The following is an 18,132-nucleotide window of genomic DNA, read 5'->3' on the forward strand; positions in this document are numbered from 1 at the left end:
GTGGAAAAAAGATTATGAATCCTTAATCCTTTCCAGTAATTACAGTAATCTGATTCACGTGTTTGTGTTGTCAAATAAATATCCACAGAATATCCAGTACCAAGGGTTTTTTTTTTTTTTTTAACTGCTGTTTCATATATACATGTACTCTGGTTACAATTAATATTCCATTTCTGATTGCTTAGGAATTTATTCACCAGTGTGAAGGAAAGAAAAGCAATTCAAAAAGGTCAAATTGATCACCGCACACTAAGGAACTAGTAACTCACAGGATAGAACCTCACACACAACAGTATATTCATTTTAAACTAATTTTCCTTGTAATCACAATCTCTGTGATGAGAATATTGAAAGTTAATGGTCAGCAGCTTTAAAATGCCACATATAGTGCACTGAACCTGTTCCTCTACAATCAATAACTATAATGCTTAAAGACTCAGTCCACCTATAAGTTGCCAATACTATTGAAAATATCAGTGAAAAAGCATAAGCTAAAAATCATGTAACCGAACAGTTAAGGGCTCAGGTGACCTTTTGAGAAAATTCCTGGAACAGCAGTCCTGACATTAAGGAGGAGATTTGTAAAATCTGTGGCAACGAATAGTGGCCCATTGCAGGCACTTAGCTGACCAAAAGCCACAGAGAAATTAAAGCCCAACTACCATCCTGCAGTCTTCCATATTTCTTTTATGTGGACCCGAGAGACAACCAACTGGGAAAAGCAGCAAAAGATAAAAGACATCAGATAAAAGTAGACAGAGTGACAAGAGAGATGAGAGACAGAAAGAACACTGAGTGTGCAGTGTTCAGACATGTCACCATAAAGCATTTGGTTTCTCTGAAATGCATATACTTTATTTTACACACAGTGGATATGAAAGTAGGCTGTAAAAATGTTGCTTGTCGTGTATGTGTCGGTCCTCTGTTGTGACAGTTTGCAACCATCATACAATTAAAATGAAATGATTGCATTAGCAGTAGTCTGAAGAGCATTCTTGTTTTAAAAAAAGGATGATAGATTCACTGTTCTGCACTGAATATTAATGTACAGATGAAAATTACATAGAGTATTAGATAGGGATGGATTTATATTCAAAGCTCTGAACTGATAAAGGTGCTGGTTTAATGTGTGTAAAATGTACATCTGTGACAGTGTTCATAAGAAAATCATCCTATGACCAAAAGCATATGCAGTGAGCACATGGAGCAAAATTTGTGAGCGCAAAGAAATTGATGTGTCAACTCTGATAAATCAATTCATGATTTCAAAGCCCTTAGAGAGCATTTAGATGAGGTTACATGGACAGTGTATGCTATTTTTAAATGCAGGACTAGTTTCCTGTACCCTTGAAATGTAATGTGGTCAGGTGAAAATAAGCAGGAAATAGTGACAATGATTTTCACTTACACTTCTTTTACATGCCTTTCTTTTACTTCTGTGGCACCAAAACTGAACCTATTAACCATGTGATTAAGCTCTTTAACATGTATTTCCCCATTTCATCTCAGCTCATTAGTGTTAAACTGAGATTGTAAGGGCTGATCAGTTCTTGCCTGCACGCTTGCAGAGTCATGGTAGAAAAAAGGCCAAGAGTTCAACCCTGAAGGCACTGATACCAAACACTTACAAGCGCTGGGCGCCTGCATGTCATGTTTCCTTGACAAAAATATTTTCCTGCACTGCTGTGGAAATCAGGTGCCCCACTGGGTGCAGAGAAACCGAAAGCCAGAGGGAGGGCAGACTGTGCCGGCTCTGGCTGAATAGCTCAATATTCCATCTAAGCTGAGCTTCATGAAGAAATCAATATAGACACAACATATTTAAACACATAGACTATTTGACACTGAACGAGCAAAATTCCAAATGATGCCTCTCGTCCAGTACTACAGTCTAACAGACTCTTCCACCATAACTAGAAAGTAATCAAAATCAAAATGTGCTCACAGATCTTAAGTTCATTGTGACATTGTTTATTTTTGTCTTTGTGTATCTTTTCTACTCTGTCTTTCCCCAAACTCCTTTCAGACAAACACAAAAGAAAAGCTTCTTCTTAAAGGGGAAGAAATGGCAGCAATTAAAAGGGAAGTTGCTTTAACATTCCAAGCGTATCTCTGAGTGCTGCCTGGGTAGTAATTAAGTCTTTCAGAGTGTTGCAACCATTAGACCTCCTACAACCGAATGAGGACACACCCAGCCCAGTGTGACCAGATTAAAAGAAGAGAAATCAGCCCCTTGCTGCTCCCAAATGGCCACCATCGCTTTGGGCAGTCCATCAGTCTGCAGCATATGACCTGAATCACCCTCCATTCAGTATGAAAGTGACATAAACTTCCCAGCTGGTTGCTTAACAGCAACCATATAACTGTGTTTACAGCAAAGCAACCTAAAAAACATGTCTCACAGCTTTTCAGGAAAAGTGAGTACTTTTTGGATTTATTTGTAGGATGATAAATTGTTTATAAAAGCAATCTGACAAAAATAATTTATTTTTAGGTACTATTAACTTTCTTGGCAATCTAGCTGAAGAACAGATGGTGTGAGCCCCCCGTGCAAAAATAATGATAATAATATTAATACTCAGTTTAGAAAAGAGTTTGGAGGTTGGTGTCTTTTTGTTGAGGTACAAGGCAAGAACTGTAGGGAAGTGATTACATAGTGTGCTTATCTGCTCTAAGGTAAGCTGCAGCTGTTGGCTAACTAGTTAGTCAAAAGTAGAAACTCAGCATTTCCCCCAAGGCCAAGAGTAAGCATATCAAGAACTACATTAATATGTGGGCTTACAGGATATGTAAAAAAAATATGTTAAAAGCCATTTTTACAACTAGCACTTCCACTGGGGAACAGTGTGTGAAAGCAGTTCTGGTATGCTATCACAGTTTAGGCGCTGTCCTCACTGGATTTTGAAAGTTTACACTCCTGACCCCAGGCATCCTTACCTAAAACAATGTTACATCTTAGTCTGTCATCTTTTTGAAGGCATTTTCATTTTTCAGAGTGAAACACTCACAGAAACATAAATAGGGTTAGGGCTACCATCTTGTGGTGTTTTGGTGTCTTTGTTTCCTGTTTTCTTCCTTGTCTTTTGTGATTCATCTGGCTGGTTTCTCTGTGGGGTTCACCTTCCTGCTCAGCTCTGTCTCCGGCTTGGACCTGAAATTCTCGAGTCTTTCCTGAGTTTTGCCTTTCTATTCTGTTTCTTCGTTTATCATATTAATAACACCCTGTATATTACAATTATTTCCTTGCCCGGTTGAAGCTATAGCCTCAGTCTTTTAATGATATCATTTATGTAGGCAATAGTAAGTGCAATTAAAATCCCCTTTACGGTATTTTCATACTGTTCAACTGGAAAAATTAAAAAGTCAGAGCTTTTAACCAACTCATAATTAGCTACAGCAGTCGCCATGTCAGCTAAAACAGCTGTCAAAGAATTGAAATTGTAAACTAATGTAAAAACAATAAAAAACATTCATTGTCTGTTTCAGTTTGTTGTTTACAGTACAAGCCACACACTTTATACTGATTACAGTGAACATATCAGACAAACACAGTGTACCACATCAGTCTTGTCCAGTTCTTTCAATTTGTCTTCCACTTTCACACCTCCTGAAGAAATATGACGCAATGCTTCTTGGGGCGAAACAAGGAAAACCCTTTCATTATCTCTGGTGTCCGTGGTGTGGGAGAAATCAATAAAGGTGTCCATGCTGGATTCATCTATATTCTACTGTGTGAACCTAATACCCTCACATGGGGAAAGGAAGATGAGTGGGTGGTTTCAGGGGAAGAGGTGAGGAAGTTTCAGAAACAGGGAGGCACACTGGAGGGGAAAAAGAAGTTAGAGATGGAAAGGTGAAAGAGTTATTTATACCCAAAGTTTTTGGTGCACTCACACAGGTTGGAGTAACTTGGGTTAGACAGACTTTCAGGAAGTTGAACGTTTTCTTGATTGAGATGCAGGTCGGGTACAATGACTGCACAGATATCACTTGTGAACTGTGCTGAGATACAGAGGAAATGAAACCCCTAGTTGCCTCCCAAGTCTAAGAGATATAAATGGGGACAAAAACGTCTGTGATTTTTCTGAGAAAAAAATCAAAGAGGAACATCAGGCTGCTGGAGACGTGCTAGATAGAATAACAGACATTTCAACTGTGGAAGTCATCCTAACGAGACACTTGTTCAACCTCTGTGAAAATCCACACCCACATACGTTCACACACACACACACACACACACACAATATAACAACCACATCACCTGTCAGTGGGAGCCTCATTAAGCTGACAGGCGCTGGCCCTTCAGGGCAGGCCAAGACGTCAGACCCCTCTCCTTCCTGTCATGACATGATGGATCCCTCCACCACTGGCTGCCAAGCTGCCACTCAAGTCCACCGTCCTGTGGGCATCAATCAGGAAACACTTGGTAAGCATCCTGTTGATCTTATTTGTATATATCCGACGTTGCCATTCAGGTCCAAATCTGAGCGCATGTCGAAGGGACAGTGAAGTTTGGCTCAGCAAGTTCTTTCTAGTCTCTCGCTGTCAGCTTGTGAGTGGATGTATTTTTATGTTGTACCAATGGACAGCTTTATAATTTACTATATGCTTTGAGGATGTGGTGGCTACCGACTGAGATGTTGGCTGATGACACAGATATTTGCTGTGAGGACTAAGCAAGATCCACACCTCCTGTAAGTCACTTGGGAGATGTGTCCACAAACACAGGTAAGCTATATAATGTGCATGCCTAAAATTAAAAAAAAACAAAAAAACAATACATACATAAGTTGGAAAACACCGTACAAAGCTGAATAAAGATGAAAATAATTAAGCTGAAAAATAAAGGTCATTTCCTGTTGATTCTAAATATGAAAAAGACAAAGATAAACAAGAATAAACTCACTAAATAAAAAAAACTCACCACTTTTGAGCTACCCTGTCATTGGTTATATTTTTCAGGTTTCATGAGGAGATGCGGATGCGCTGTGAAAGATTCTGCACTGTAACAGCAGCGTGCACTCTCCTCCCCAACACTTATGTCACGAAGAGGATCCCACTCTCCAGGCAACACCACCAACCAGAGCATCATTTTCCTGCTTTCAGAATACATTCTGAGGATTTCCTTCCCAAGCAGCATCTTATGAAGATCCTTTTCATTCTGTTTCCTCTATTTCATTAATCGTGCTCCACTGCTGCATTGACAAATTTGTGAAATCAAATATAGGGCAGATACCATTATGTGACAACTGCTAAGAATTAGCCTAAGGTTATTACATTAGAGGCAGAGTTTATTGGTACATTCAATTATTATTTTTAAACAGATTAAAAAATGGGTAGTTTATGCGGAATACACATGTTTGCAATTAACATTCAGTAAAGTAGCATTACTGCTCCTGTGGTTAGTTGATACAGCTGATTTCCACATAGACCAAACCAGTAAAGGCAAAGGATTCCTCTCCAAAATCAACGACAATGATGTAACTGTATACTGACATATTCGTGGGAGGACAAAGCATTTTCTGAACAAAGGCTGCCCAATTCTGAACAATCATTTATGGCCTCTTTTATGTCTCTTCGTCTCTCCAGTTTCTTCTTGTTTGTTGTCATCTTGGACTTCTGGGCTGCCAGCATTTTCTGGTGCTGGCTATACAGTTCTATTAATTTTTGAAAACACATCTTTTAAAGCTGTTTGGGTGAAAACATTTGACACTGACACAGTACAACATTAGCATTTATTTGAATCCCTGTTCCCTCAGTTTTGGCCTGTGCCACCAGAAATAACTGGCTCAGTGTTCAGTTGGTAGCTAACTTTGTGTGGGGTGTTTGCTGCTGGGTATATGTGTGCAGTTGTGTGCAGAAAAACCAAACCAGTGATCCGAAATAGAGCTGAGGTGAAATGCTCAGCTAGGTGATTCTCTGTGGGTTTGTCATTATGAGCATCCCCTTTCAAACACTGATTGTTGATTTAAAGAAGCTGATTAGTGCAGCTTTTAATGTTGTTAAGACTGTAATGATATATGCAGGAAGTTCAATCTTAACAGTAACCTCAACATAAGTGTTAAGATAGCACTTAAATCCTGAGATTTACACTCGTCACTAATGGCAGTTCTGGCTTTGATGAATTCCCATTTGACTTTTGCTGTCTTAAGATCTTTGAGAAGAACCTATAAACTGTCAGCACTGGTGACTGAGCCTGAATGAATTGTCAGACAGGGAGTGCTTGCACTGAGACGTTCTGCAGGATTGCTGAATGTAGGAGGTAAAACTCTTCAAAAAAAAACTGGTCAAAACACTGATAAGGTAAATCCAGATATGGACAAAAATCTGTTAAGTCTGGTCCAGTCTCAAAGAGCTGCAAATTAAGAGAATCAGGCAAGCTAGATTGGGAGTTTTTTCTCTCTTCAGACAGCTTTCTGAAATATGGATTTATCTGACACATGTTATGACTCAAAAAGCTTTACACTTTGCTTAGGTCACTGCGATGTGTGCATGATAACCTACATCTCACATCTCATTCACCACTTGCCATATCATCAGCTGCTTAATGCACATATCATTTTGCTTCAGTAAAACTTTGTGCTTCTTCTAGAATAAACCCATTAAGTCAGGAAAATGCATGGTTGGATGCATGTTTAGTTCTTGATCTAAGGATCTTGCTAGTTGTGTGCTTAGAAAACCAAGACCTATCGACGAAAGTCATGCGACATTAAGTGTGACTGTGTACTGCGGCTTGGATCAATTTCACTAAATGAACTGGTGAGCTCTTTAGTGAGGATTAATGAATTCGGTTGCTATGTGCTATGTTCTCACATTATTTAGGCTAACCGTGTGGAGAAATATACAGCTCAAATAATCAGCGTCAAGTGACAAGTATCAAAAATATACGAGAAAGGAACATGGTGTTGCCTTGATGGACAAAAAAGACAAGGCTCACATTGCAGTGTTTATGAAGTTTACAAAATAATCACCGACAAGGCATCTAAGATGTAGCTTAATCAACAAAGGCGTGGATGCAGTTTTGCAATCAATTTTCAACTGCATGAATGTTTGATATAATGTTTAAAAAAGGGGGGTAGCTGTGACACGTGGGAAATATCAAGAAATATAAGCCTACCTGTAACATACCAGTACTCATGACTTTTTTTTTCTTGTCTGGTGCTCAAGAGCCAAATTTTTCCCTCAGGAACCAGAAAACAAAACTGAAGAATTCTGCTATGTGGTCAGACTCACAACTCCAAATTAATACTCATGTTGCATCATATTAACGACATAAACTTTGAAAGATAATAGTATGCTATACAATTAGTTGCTGAAATTAAGCAGCAAATTATTTCATGTGACTGACTGGTAAATTATCTCTCCTACACAATCTTCACACTGAAACCATTAAGATGTTATGCAAACGATTTTTAAACTCTCACTAAAATATTACTGAAGCCCAGAAGCTAAGTCTCTGGCTGGACATTTTTATCCAACATCAGTGGACTACCTACCGAGACATATGGGACATAAAATTATGTGATTTATTTAGTCTTTTTCTTCAAACACTTCTCTTGAAGCGCATCCAGACATCTCACAAAGTGGAAGTACAGAGGCACTGTCAGCTTTGGTGATAACAATCTCAGACACCTGACACCTCCATTGCCAGATCCCTCCATCCAACACTCATGTGTGTCCCTTTCTCTGTTTGTATCATCAAAGAGCAGCTGGTGGCATGCACTGCCCCAATGAGTGTGTGTCTGCCCAGCAGAGCCATTTGACAGCAGTCAGCCAGTGTAGCACACGGAGTCCTGGCCAGCTTGTACCAATTTAATGCTGGCTGTTCTCATATGGGAGTCCCAGTGGTGACCCTGTGACCCGGGTGCTACAGTGCAGGGGGCTGTTAATAGCTCCGTAGACATAGGTAATGAGGTTATCAATTAGAGGGAGGCTTGCTCTCATTTGTCCCTGTTATGATGTCGTGTTTTCATAAGGGCTTCTGAGGAAGGTGAGCTAGTTGGCAAATTTGTAATTGTCATTTCATTAAAGGATGCAGAATCTGGTATTCCATTATGGGTTGTTTTGTGGTGAGCAGATGTTTCCAATGCAAAGAAGGCTTCAGGATTTGCACCATAAATTATCCAAACAAAAACACGAGTGATAATGACCCATTATCCTGACAAAGATAAACTGTTTCATAACCTCACAGCCGACCATGAAGTTCATCCATTTCATTTGCATTCAGGTCTCAGCATCACTCACAATCACAGCATACAGAAATGTTTGCATAAGTGTTTGTGCATATACTTTGGTGACCAGCCTATAATAGTGTGACTATGTGTGTGTTGTAGGATGACACTCAGTATTCCTCTCAGCAGCTGGCCAGACACTGTGAGCGTGAGGGTCCCAGGAGGTGAGCAGACAGCAGAACAGCCCAGGCCAGGGATCTCATTCTCTCTCCACATCCAAAACCTCAGAGGCCATGTATTATTCACATAGGAAGACACTGAGCATACCTCAGCATGAGGGATGGCAAGAAGAAAAAGACAAAGGAAGGAACGGTGGCAGCCACAGAGATGTGAGGATGGCAGCAATCAGGGGCCAGGGATGTGTGAGAAAGATAACCTGATGGGAGGACAGGCAGACATTAAGTAACAAGATCAAACGTGAATTGAAGATAGCTTGGAGGTAGAACAAACTCAGAGCCATGCGCTTGTAGCAAACACTTAAGTATTTGATTTCACTGATTAGCACACCTTCACTTCAGTCAGAGGGGAGGAACTAATCAGTGAAATCACCTGCTCTAGTGTTTGGCTCGAACTAAATCCTGTGCAAACATGATTTCAGTGGCGCAGGGGTGGAGACCACTGAGCTTGACTGTAAATGCTTCTATGACTGTGGCAGTTTTTTAGGCATTCTGGGAAATATGTTTATTCACTTTGTTTCTGATAGGTACAATTAGGTCCATAAATATTTGAACAAGATTAAGATTTTGGCTTTTGGCCTATGTACACACACACCACATTGAATCTAAAATGAAATGTTCAAGATGTGAGCGAAGTGAAGACTTTTAGCTTTAATTCAAGGGGTTTGACAAAAGTGTGGTATTAACCATTTAGGAACAAGCCATTTTTATGCACCCACCCCATTTTTGGTGGCTCTTTGCGGTCAATGACTGCCTGAAGTCTGAAACCCATAGACATGTTACCTCCTTTGACATGCATTGCCAGGCCTTTACTGCAGCTGTCTTCAGCTGTTGCTCCAGTTTATTACCAAGCTGTATGTTACAGTTAGGATACAGTATAAAATGGAAGCATAGGGGAAGAGCGTGCCTGGCTGTGTTCAAGGGTTTTAAAAAAAAGTGCATGTGTATATTAACATGTCTCATTAATATAAAACAGCAACATATTCAACAGCTTTCTGGAGTGTACAGTGGTAATCTGCAACCTCAAGCTAATCTCCAGCCATTTCAGCTTCATATTTAGCATACAGAAATGAGAATGACATTCTCATCTACTTCTCAGCAAAAAAATGAAGCTAAAATATTGAACTATTCCGTCGATAAATCAAAATCAATGTTAAGGTATAACACAATAAAAATAATAAATAATAAATAAAACAATTACTGGCCCTTTGTCAAAAGTTCTTATTTTTGTGATGGTGAGCTCCTCCTGCTACAAACCTTCTCTATCACCTCATCTTTCCCACACTGCTTGTTATGTGTTGTTTCCCACAGAGTTTGTCTCATTCGCACATTCTTACATCCCGACTCGTAAATCATCTGATTGCCTGTGTTGCTTGAGCCAAGTGTTTTTTTTTTTGTTTTTTGTTTTTTTTTCAGGCTTAGATAACAACACGGTGTCATTCAGTTTTTGAGACATATTCTGGGGATGCTTCATGTTGATTGATTCGAATTTTCTGTTGCAGATATTTACTTGTTTTCCACTGCCTGCTATTACAAGCAGTTCTATAAGCTTTGACTCCATTCCCACTGGATATACAGTGTCTTGTTTATGTGTTTGTAGGGATTTCAGTACAGCATTATTTAAAATGCAGCATAGGGGTATAAAGATACACCCAACAGTCTGGCTTTGATTGTTTACAATAAACATAATAAGGTCTTCAAATTAATATGGTAATGATTTCTTGATGGTAAAAGCTCCACATAGCACATTTAAATTCTGATGGTGTTCCATCCATGTGTCTTCCCTCTTGCACCAAAGACCGCCCACACCAGCTTACCCATTCCCACTGTGTCATCTCTTCATCCTCAGGCTAAGCAACAGTGGAGGTCAGTGAGAATTTTGCTCTATCTCTCTCCTCACACACACACACACACATACACACATATATACACATCATCATCATCATCATCACCTGCTTCTTTTCCTCTCACTCAGTGCCTCTAACAGCCCATATGCTGCAAACCCACATGTACACAGCTCTCCTAATGGTATGCACCACACACCTATTAAATTAAATTTGTACACAAAACCCTCTTATGCTATCACTTGGCTGACTATTCACCCACTTAATTAATCCAATTAATCAGAAAAGGTATATCAGCCTAATCACAACATGTGTGTCGTATCTGGCAGCATCATCAGTATCCTCCCCTGCTCAGCAAAGTGTGAAGGATGAGACGAAGAGGCAATGAAACTTTAATTCTGGTTTTCCTCCTCTTTTCATCTTGGAATCATGAAATTTTCCAAAGCCTGACACTACAGCTATAGATTCTATCACTCTGTCTGTTCAGACGGTGCTGGCAGATGCATTAATTATTGGCTTTGAGTCCAACAACAATGTGTTGTAACTGTGCCTCGAAGCTAACTCATAAAAACCTCATTAGAATAGTGTTTTTAAATTCACTGGCTGTGTAGAACGTAGACCGTCAAGGCAAGGCACGCATTTCGCTGCACATTTATGGGAATTCATGCGAGATATGCAGCACAGTTGAATGTAATGAATAATTTTGTTCGTTCATAGAGCGACACTTTGATTTAAAACCACACTTTCACACAAAAAAAAACTGTTCATTTGTTCATCAACTGCTCACAGACCACTACACTGTGTTTGAATTAAGTCAGGCCCACACCTGGCCTGGAAGGGCAGCTTTAATTACTGCCTGGACATTAATCAATACTGGTACCACTGCAAGATGATGTTAAATTTTAAATTCAAAGCTCATCCCACTGATGCACTAAGGAAAGGTCTTAGTATATGCAGCCCTTTGGTCGAGGCTTCCTCCAGGGTGTCAGCAGACATGCCCACCTCTTTTGTCCTCATCCACAACCTGACTTTGCTCAAGGACTTCTACAGCTCCAGTCTGATCAACTTCTCCCTGGTATACTCACACCAGACATCCCTCTGTCTCTCTCTGCCCCTTCTGTCTCATTCCTCCTCCCCTTTCGTCAGGCTCCGTTGACCGTACAGATGACAGTATAGACTATAGCACCAGTGTATCGGAACCGAGAGCTGAAGGGAACGATGAGGGAATGGAGAGGAGGACAAAAGGAGATAGACAGAGTAAGAGAGAGAGAGAGAGGGGGAGAGAGAAAGAAGGTCCCTCCCAGAGCTTGTCATCCTTTTTATTGCCATAATGTCTGTGCTTTTATCACCACGCCCGACAACAAAAATCTCGTATAGCCAGCAGCTATGGAGACTTTGCTGAATGGCGAGTAGGTCTGAACTCTCATTTGATCCATAAGGCATATGAGAACTGCATCGAGGCGCCCGTTTGAGACCCCACAAGGGCTGGAAATGGCTGGAGGGAGGAGTGTTCACCTTGTTGACCCTGTGCAGGATGGAGGGAAGAGGAAAGGGCAGCATGTTGCGGGCAGCCAGTGGCGGTGGTCAGGGTCGCACGTGTGTTCAAGGAGACATTTGTGGACAGGCAAAGGGTTATAAGACAGTGTTCTTACCTGGCTCACCTCTCACAACGGCCTGTTGGGAAAGTGGAGGAGTAGATGTGTTTAGATGTATCTGATTAAAAATGGAATGACTGACTCTTTGAACAAGAGAGAAAGTGTGGGAGAGAAACAAAAAACAAGGTGAGAATAAATCTCAAATTTCAAATCCAGTTGGCCTCTCTAAAGATTGACTTTTAACCTATAATGTTGAACATAATGGATTTAAATTGTCATCTAAAAGGAGCGCTATGATATAAATTCAAATTTTGCTTGATTTACATACATATGATCAAAGATGTTTAATGTAGGTGTTTAAATCCGATATGCAAACCCAAAATCTTGCTAAAGACTTGCTAAATTTGTCTAAACAGGAAAGACTGATGCAAACTGATAAGTGATTTTTTTTTAAGTTTCTATGCACAGCAGAATTTATTTATGTGCCCTCTTGAAACAGATTGAAACATTAAAGTTGCTGGCCACAGAACCAAAACAATGATATGACACATGGTATGAAGAGCTGAGGGGATACAAACCTGGGTGATAATTCTTTCTGGGTTCTTTTATGTAAACAGTACTCTTCTTATACAGGTAGTCAAGTGACCCATTTTTTAACATCATCGATACTGCCTTAAGTTTGTGCAGTTAAGTCAAGGTAACTTTTGTATTTGCACTACCTACTCGCTCAACAGAGCAGGGTTATATAAAATTGGATTTGCAGCACAGCTAATGTGATGCTTCATTGTGGGCTCTGACTTTCCATGCCCTCAAAGGTCAGCTCTGTCAAGACCATTTGCGATTAATCAACAGTCCAAACTTGCAAAGTTCACCAAAGTTGAATCCTATGTGTTGGCTCTCTGCAATGTGAAAATTTACATTGCCTTTACGTGCCAACACAGTGATTGTGATGATTTAATTGCATTGGACTTATGCTGAATTGTTGCTGTCAAGGCTGGTGTGACTAAGCCCTAAGAGTACTCCAATTTTCTTATTCTTAGTCACAGTATCTGTGAATGATGTGAGACTTTTAATGCCGTCTGTGCACTCTGATTCTCTTTGATTACAATAATGTGCATGCAGCCACCTCAGCAATCATTGTATGTGGCATACCGAAAGTAGGCATTAGGTTTCATAAAAGGGTGGCATGACACACCCCTTGTTCTGATAGAAACTGGCACTTAGAGTCTGTCTGGGTAGTGTCTCCACACACAGACTTCAGCTCCCACAAAAAGCAGCCAGTAGATAGTATTACACACCACCCTCACCGCTGCCCATCATCACATCGTCCCATATGAATATTCAGTTCCTCACCCTCTCTCTGTCCTTCTCATCAAACGTCTGGTATTAATGTGCTGCAGACGGTGTGCTGTGCCCCGCTCCGCCTCCTCCCTCCTCTGCTCTACAGTGACTTGTGTCCTGGCCAATGCATCATGACTGGTAGGGGTGACTCAGCCCGGGCAACAAGCCACTGGAGTGTGGGGTGACATGAATGGAAAAGGGTTATGTGAGGTGACACTCTGATGCAAACACAGCAGACGTGGGACCAGCAATGATGTTGTGTGGGTTTCGGATGAGACTTTTCAATCATTTGCAATGAAGAAACTCAAAATGAATTCACTGACAGTAACACAGTAATTTGTGTGTAAAAAAAAAAAGGATTTAGCTATTTTATTGTAGGGGTGGGAACTTCTCATGAGACAACAAATAAAATACTTACATTATCCAGTTTAAAAAGCTTCCACTAATCCACATTTTGATGGTGACTTCTTATAAGCTCTCAAGGGTCCCTGAAGTACAATGTGAAAGCTACTTAGAGGTTGTGTAAGGCACACAGATAGCGTTTGAAAGTCTCAGCAATGACAGTGAGTGATACATGTTGTGAAACAGCTGTTTGCAGAAAATCATACTAGAATGTCAGCAAATTGTACCATAATGATCCCTGCATCGAAAATGACTGCAATAGGAAAAAAAATTTTCTCAAGAAATATAAATAAGGCAAGAGAAATGACAAACTGGATATCTGATCAAACTGCTGTCCCTGGCGTGTGTCATTACTGCTTCTTTCACTCCTCAGGTTTCTCCCGACAGAGAGGCTCACACTAATTGACTGCATCTCATCAGGACAAAATACCATCAGACAAGTCCATTCCACTGTCTTAGCTACCGTCAAAAAGCTGTGCACCGAGCAACAAGCTCTCAGACGACAGCACTCATCTTCACAGGGGTGGACAGAGGATAGGGATCCACATAACGCAAGACAGCACAGACACAGTCGCTGTCAGAGGAGGAGTAGCAATGCTGAGGAAAGAGATAAAATAGCTTAATCTTTGGATAAAAAGGACCAAACTGGAACTGAAAAAAACCAACAAATGAGAATAATGAAGAAAAATGCTGGTTAAAAGGAGCAGAAATGTCCCTGTTGTTGCCTCAGTAAGAATGTTAAAGAAATTATTTCAAATAACATTTAATTGTTACGTTATGTCAGCCTTGGATATTCACTGGGCACAGGTTCCATTCAGTGATATTAATCAGTTCTCCTTTCCCCTCTCACCTGCCTCCTGAATTTGGCACAATATACTTGATAAAACACACACATACACACACTAACACATGCACAATTGCTGCAGTTTAGCTCTTTATCCGGAAACTGATCAGAGCAGTGTTATATAGTTTGTGAGTGAATGTGAACATGATCTCAAATTTTACTGTCCAGTATAGCAAAGAATATGGACAGAAATTCCCAGGAATAAACGAACCTTAATATTATACACTTAATATTAAAATAAAATAGACTGCAGAGGTGCAGTGTCACGAGCAGCGTTAGCCATCGTGCTTCCACAAACGTCTCCACAGGGTTCAATTTCTGACTGTCACTGTCTGACTATGTTTGCCCCTTGTAGTCAGAAATATACCTTTTTACAGCAGGTTTAATTACTAGCATTAATTGAGTCTGATTCAAGTGTCCCAGGAAGCCCTGTTGGAAGACCAGCACATTTCCAGGGCCCAGGAAGTGGCACACCATAGAGGAGTGAACTGCAACTATTGCTAATGGTATTAACTCCAGCTATGCTATGACACATAAACATGTCTGCTTGATTCCAAGTTCAGGAACTGTGGAACTATTACTACAGTATTATTTATAGCAACGAGTGAGCTCCAATCCAGCTCGTCTCATGACAACACCCAGCAAGCACTGTGAACATGAGGTCACTAGATTTGTGTCACGCTTCAGTGTAATTTCCTGCAGACATATTCTTGATAAATGATTTGCCTTGCCTATTTAGTCGACAATGGAAGCTGATTAGGAAATTGAGAGGTTTTTTTTTCTTTCATTTTTTTTGTTCAAGTAACAATTTCGGACTGCACAGACTATTTATATGCCAAAAATACCAGATCCTAAGTTTCAGTCACACAAGTCATTTTTGTTCCTTCACACTATAGTGTACTGTAGGTTGTAATGAGTCATTACTGTACTATAAGTCCTTGTAAAGTGTACTAGTTGGCCCACCCTATGTCAGTCATGACTTTCAGGCATATGCCTCAGAATACAAATTCAGTCACGTAACCACCAGTCCTCTTTATCCTGACGCCAGTGGAAAAGCAGAGAAGAGGGTATAAATTGTGGAAAGACGACTAAAGAAGCAGCACATAGCTGTTGAGCCTCTACAGCAGAAGGATGTAGTTTACATATAGGGCACTAGGTCATGGGGCAGAAGAGCCGTGATTGATCTATTGAAAATCAAGGAGTCGGGGTAACCACTGGTGGAGAAGGACGAAGGTCTGATTATGAAGAACCTATGCATACAATCCCTGATGAGAAAATGTATGTCACCCTTGCACAGCTTAATATGGACCAGTAGTTTGTTTACAGTCCATTTCAATCCCTACCTATTATTTATCTGTTAATATCATTACATTCTACCTCTCTGTAACATTCATTCTCTGCACTTTTCCCTGGAGGATTCAAGTTGCCACTTTACATTTGCCCACTGGACTGGAATTGTCCTCCACACTTTGGACAGTTGTGTTGTCCTAAAATCATTTCATAGGCTACTTGCTCATCATAATCTGAGATTTAAGGTTAAAGATTTAGCTCTGCACAGTGAATGTCCAACTCCTGAGTGAAGTAACAATGAACAAAAACGCGTTTTTGGATGAAGGAAGACTTTATTTAAAATAGTTTCAACGAAATTCAAAATATCATGGATCTGTTTCGCTTTCATCAACTATTTTACAAAACATATTTGTAAAGATCAGCTTATGGATAAAGAAAAGAAAAGAATCCAAAATTAAACCCAAACAAAAACATCTCATTCTGAAAACAGATGTGGCAGCAGCTCTGTGGTTTGTCTTTGGGTGTAAGGTAATGAGGTAGTTATTAAAATAGGCCCAATACTTTCATACTTCATGCTCTAAAACAAGTTTGGGTTTTATTAAATACATATCATGTCAACTGTTGGCTGTGCTCCAAGGAGTGCTGTCCTTAGACTACAGCAGATGTCTATGTGAATAAGAGCACAGCGTGTGTTTCTCTGTGTACACAATGTCAGCATAAGACTAGCTAAGAACTACACGTACGTTGATGTATTTCAGGTATTTGGACCAGTGCAGTTTGCTCCTGCGTCTTACGTTCCAAACAGTCCAGCACTCTGAGCAGCTGCCTCACACAGTGGCCATTAAAGACATTAATGGCCATCTCTCTCAGAGATGAGAATAAAACAGACAACGATTTTGTCAGCCAGCTCAGAGTGGAGCTGAGACAAAAAAGGGCCATCAAAAAGCGAGCCAGAACCAAAGTCCATGTCGACACCCTGGACCTGCTGGCCCAGAAAGAGAAACAGCTGAAGAGGAGTGAAGAGCAGAGGAGGAGCAGGTGTGATGCTCTGGAGGTGAGCCTCATCGCTAAGACCGACCAGCTTCAGGTCCGCTGCCTCAGCTCGTCACTTTGCTTCAGAATAATGACTTGTTGGATTCTAACAGCTCGTGTCAGATTGGTTCAGAATAGCTTTTGTATGTGAAGCAAAAAAAACCCAAAATAAAGCATTTTTCTCTTTTCAGAGGCTCGCCATCAAATGAAATGAGCAGGAGGAGAGGAAAATGGAAGAGGAGCAGGACAATGAGAAGAAGAAGAAGGAAGAAAAAAAGAAAATACAGAAAAGATGGGAAACAAACAAAATCAGAAGGTTTTCCTGTTTTATTGCTCAAGAGAATATATCATATTTTGCATCCACATACTTTTGTGCACTGTTGGTCCAAGGCTGTTTTTAGTGTTGAGTCTTCTCTTTTTTAATGCTACAATACACAAACATATTTTACAAAGCAGTGTACTTCCAACACTGGTTTTGGAGAAGAACCTGTCCTGTTTCATCATGATGGTGCTCCCATGCACAAAGCCAGGTCTGTAGAAAAATGTTTTTCTCAGTCTCTTGAGGGGGAACTGGACTTTCTTGTGTACAAAACGTGGCTGGTTTTAGAATGAGATCTTCAATGATGTACAGGCATAATGTTCAGGTGTTCTTACATATTTGTCTGTGTTGGGTGCTCTGGTATTCATCTGATGCTCTCTATATAATTTCATTTTCAAGCACTACTGACCTAACAAATGGACAAAAAGGTTTTGGAAGTCCTCTTCCCTCCCAGCCTCCCTTGCATTTCAACTGCAGTTCATTAAGATCGTTGCTATTTGACACATTTCACATTATCTAGTGAACAGCACATAGAGGCAGTGGGGCTAAACTCCCAAGAGAGAGTGCAGAGGCAATTAGGGTTTCACTCTTACACTTCCCTTTCTCATTATAGCATAAGATTTAGGCTGAAAATTAGCAAAGTATTTATAGACACCAGCGTGTCATGGCTGTACTTGAATGTGTCCTAAATCATTTATACCATATGCTGTTTGTCAGAAGGGATAATGAAATGAGTCAGTCTGATGTTTATTGATTTTATAAGAATTATCTACATTTCTTTAACCATGGGCTAATATAGTATATGAGTTCTCTACTGTGGAGTTCATGTCATCTTTTATGAAAATATTCATGCATAAAGTTACACTGCCCCCTACAGACAAAATCACCAAACAGCCAACAAGTCACTCTCCTTCAAGTCAAACTTTATTCAATATCTCAAAATGACAATTACAGCCTATCACCTCCCTCACCCTCCCTCTCCCACCCTAAACAAACTAATCAACTCCTCCTAAATGTGGACTAATTAGAATATATTTCAACTTAGCAAACAGTCAGTG

This window comes from Scatophagus argus, chromosome 2, assembly GCF_020382885.2.
Source record: "Scatophagus argus isolate fScaArg1 chromosome 2, fScaArg1.pri, whole genome shotgun sequence".
NCBI classification, from domain to species: Eukaryota; Metazoa; Chordata; class Actinopteri; family Scatophagidae; genus Scatophagus; species Scatophagus argus.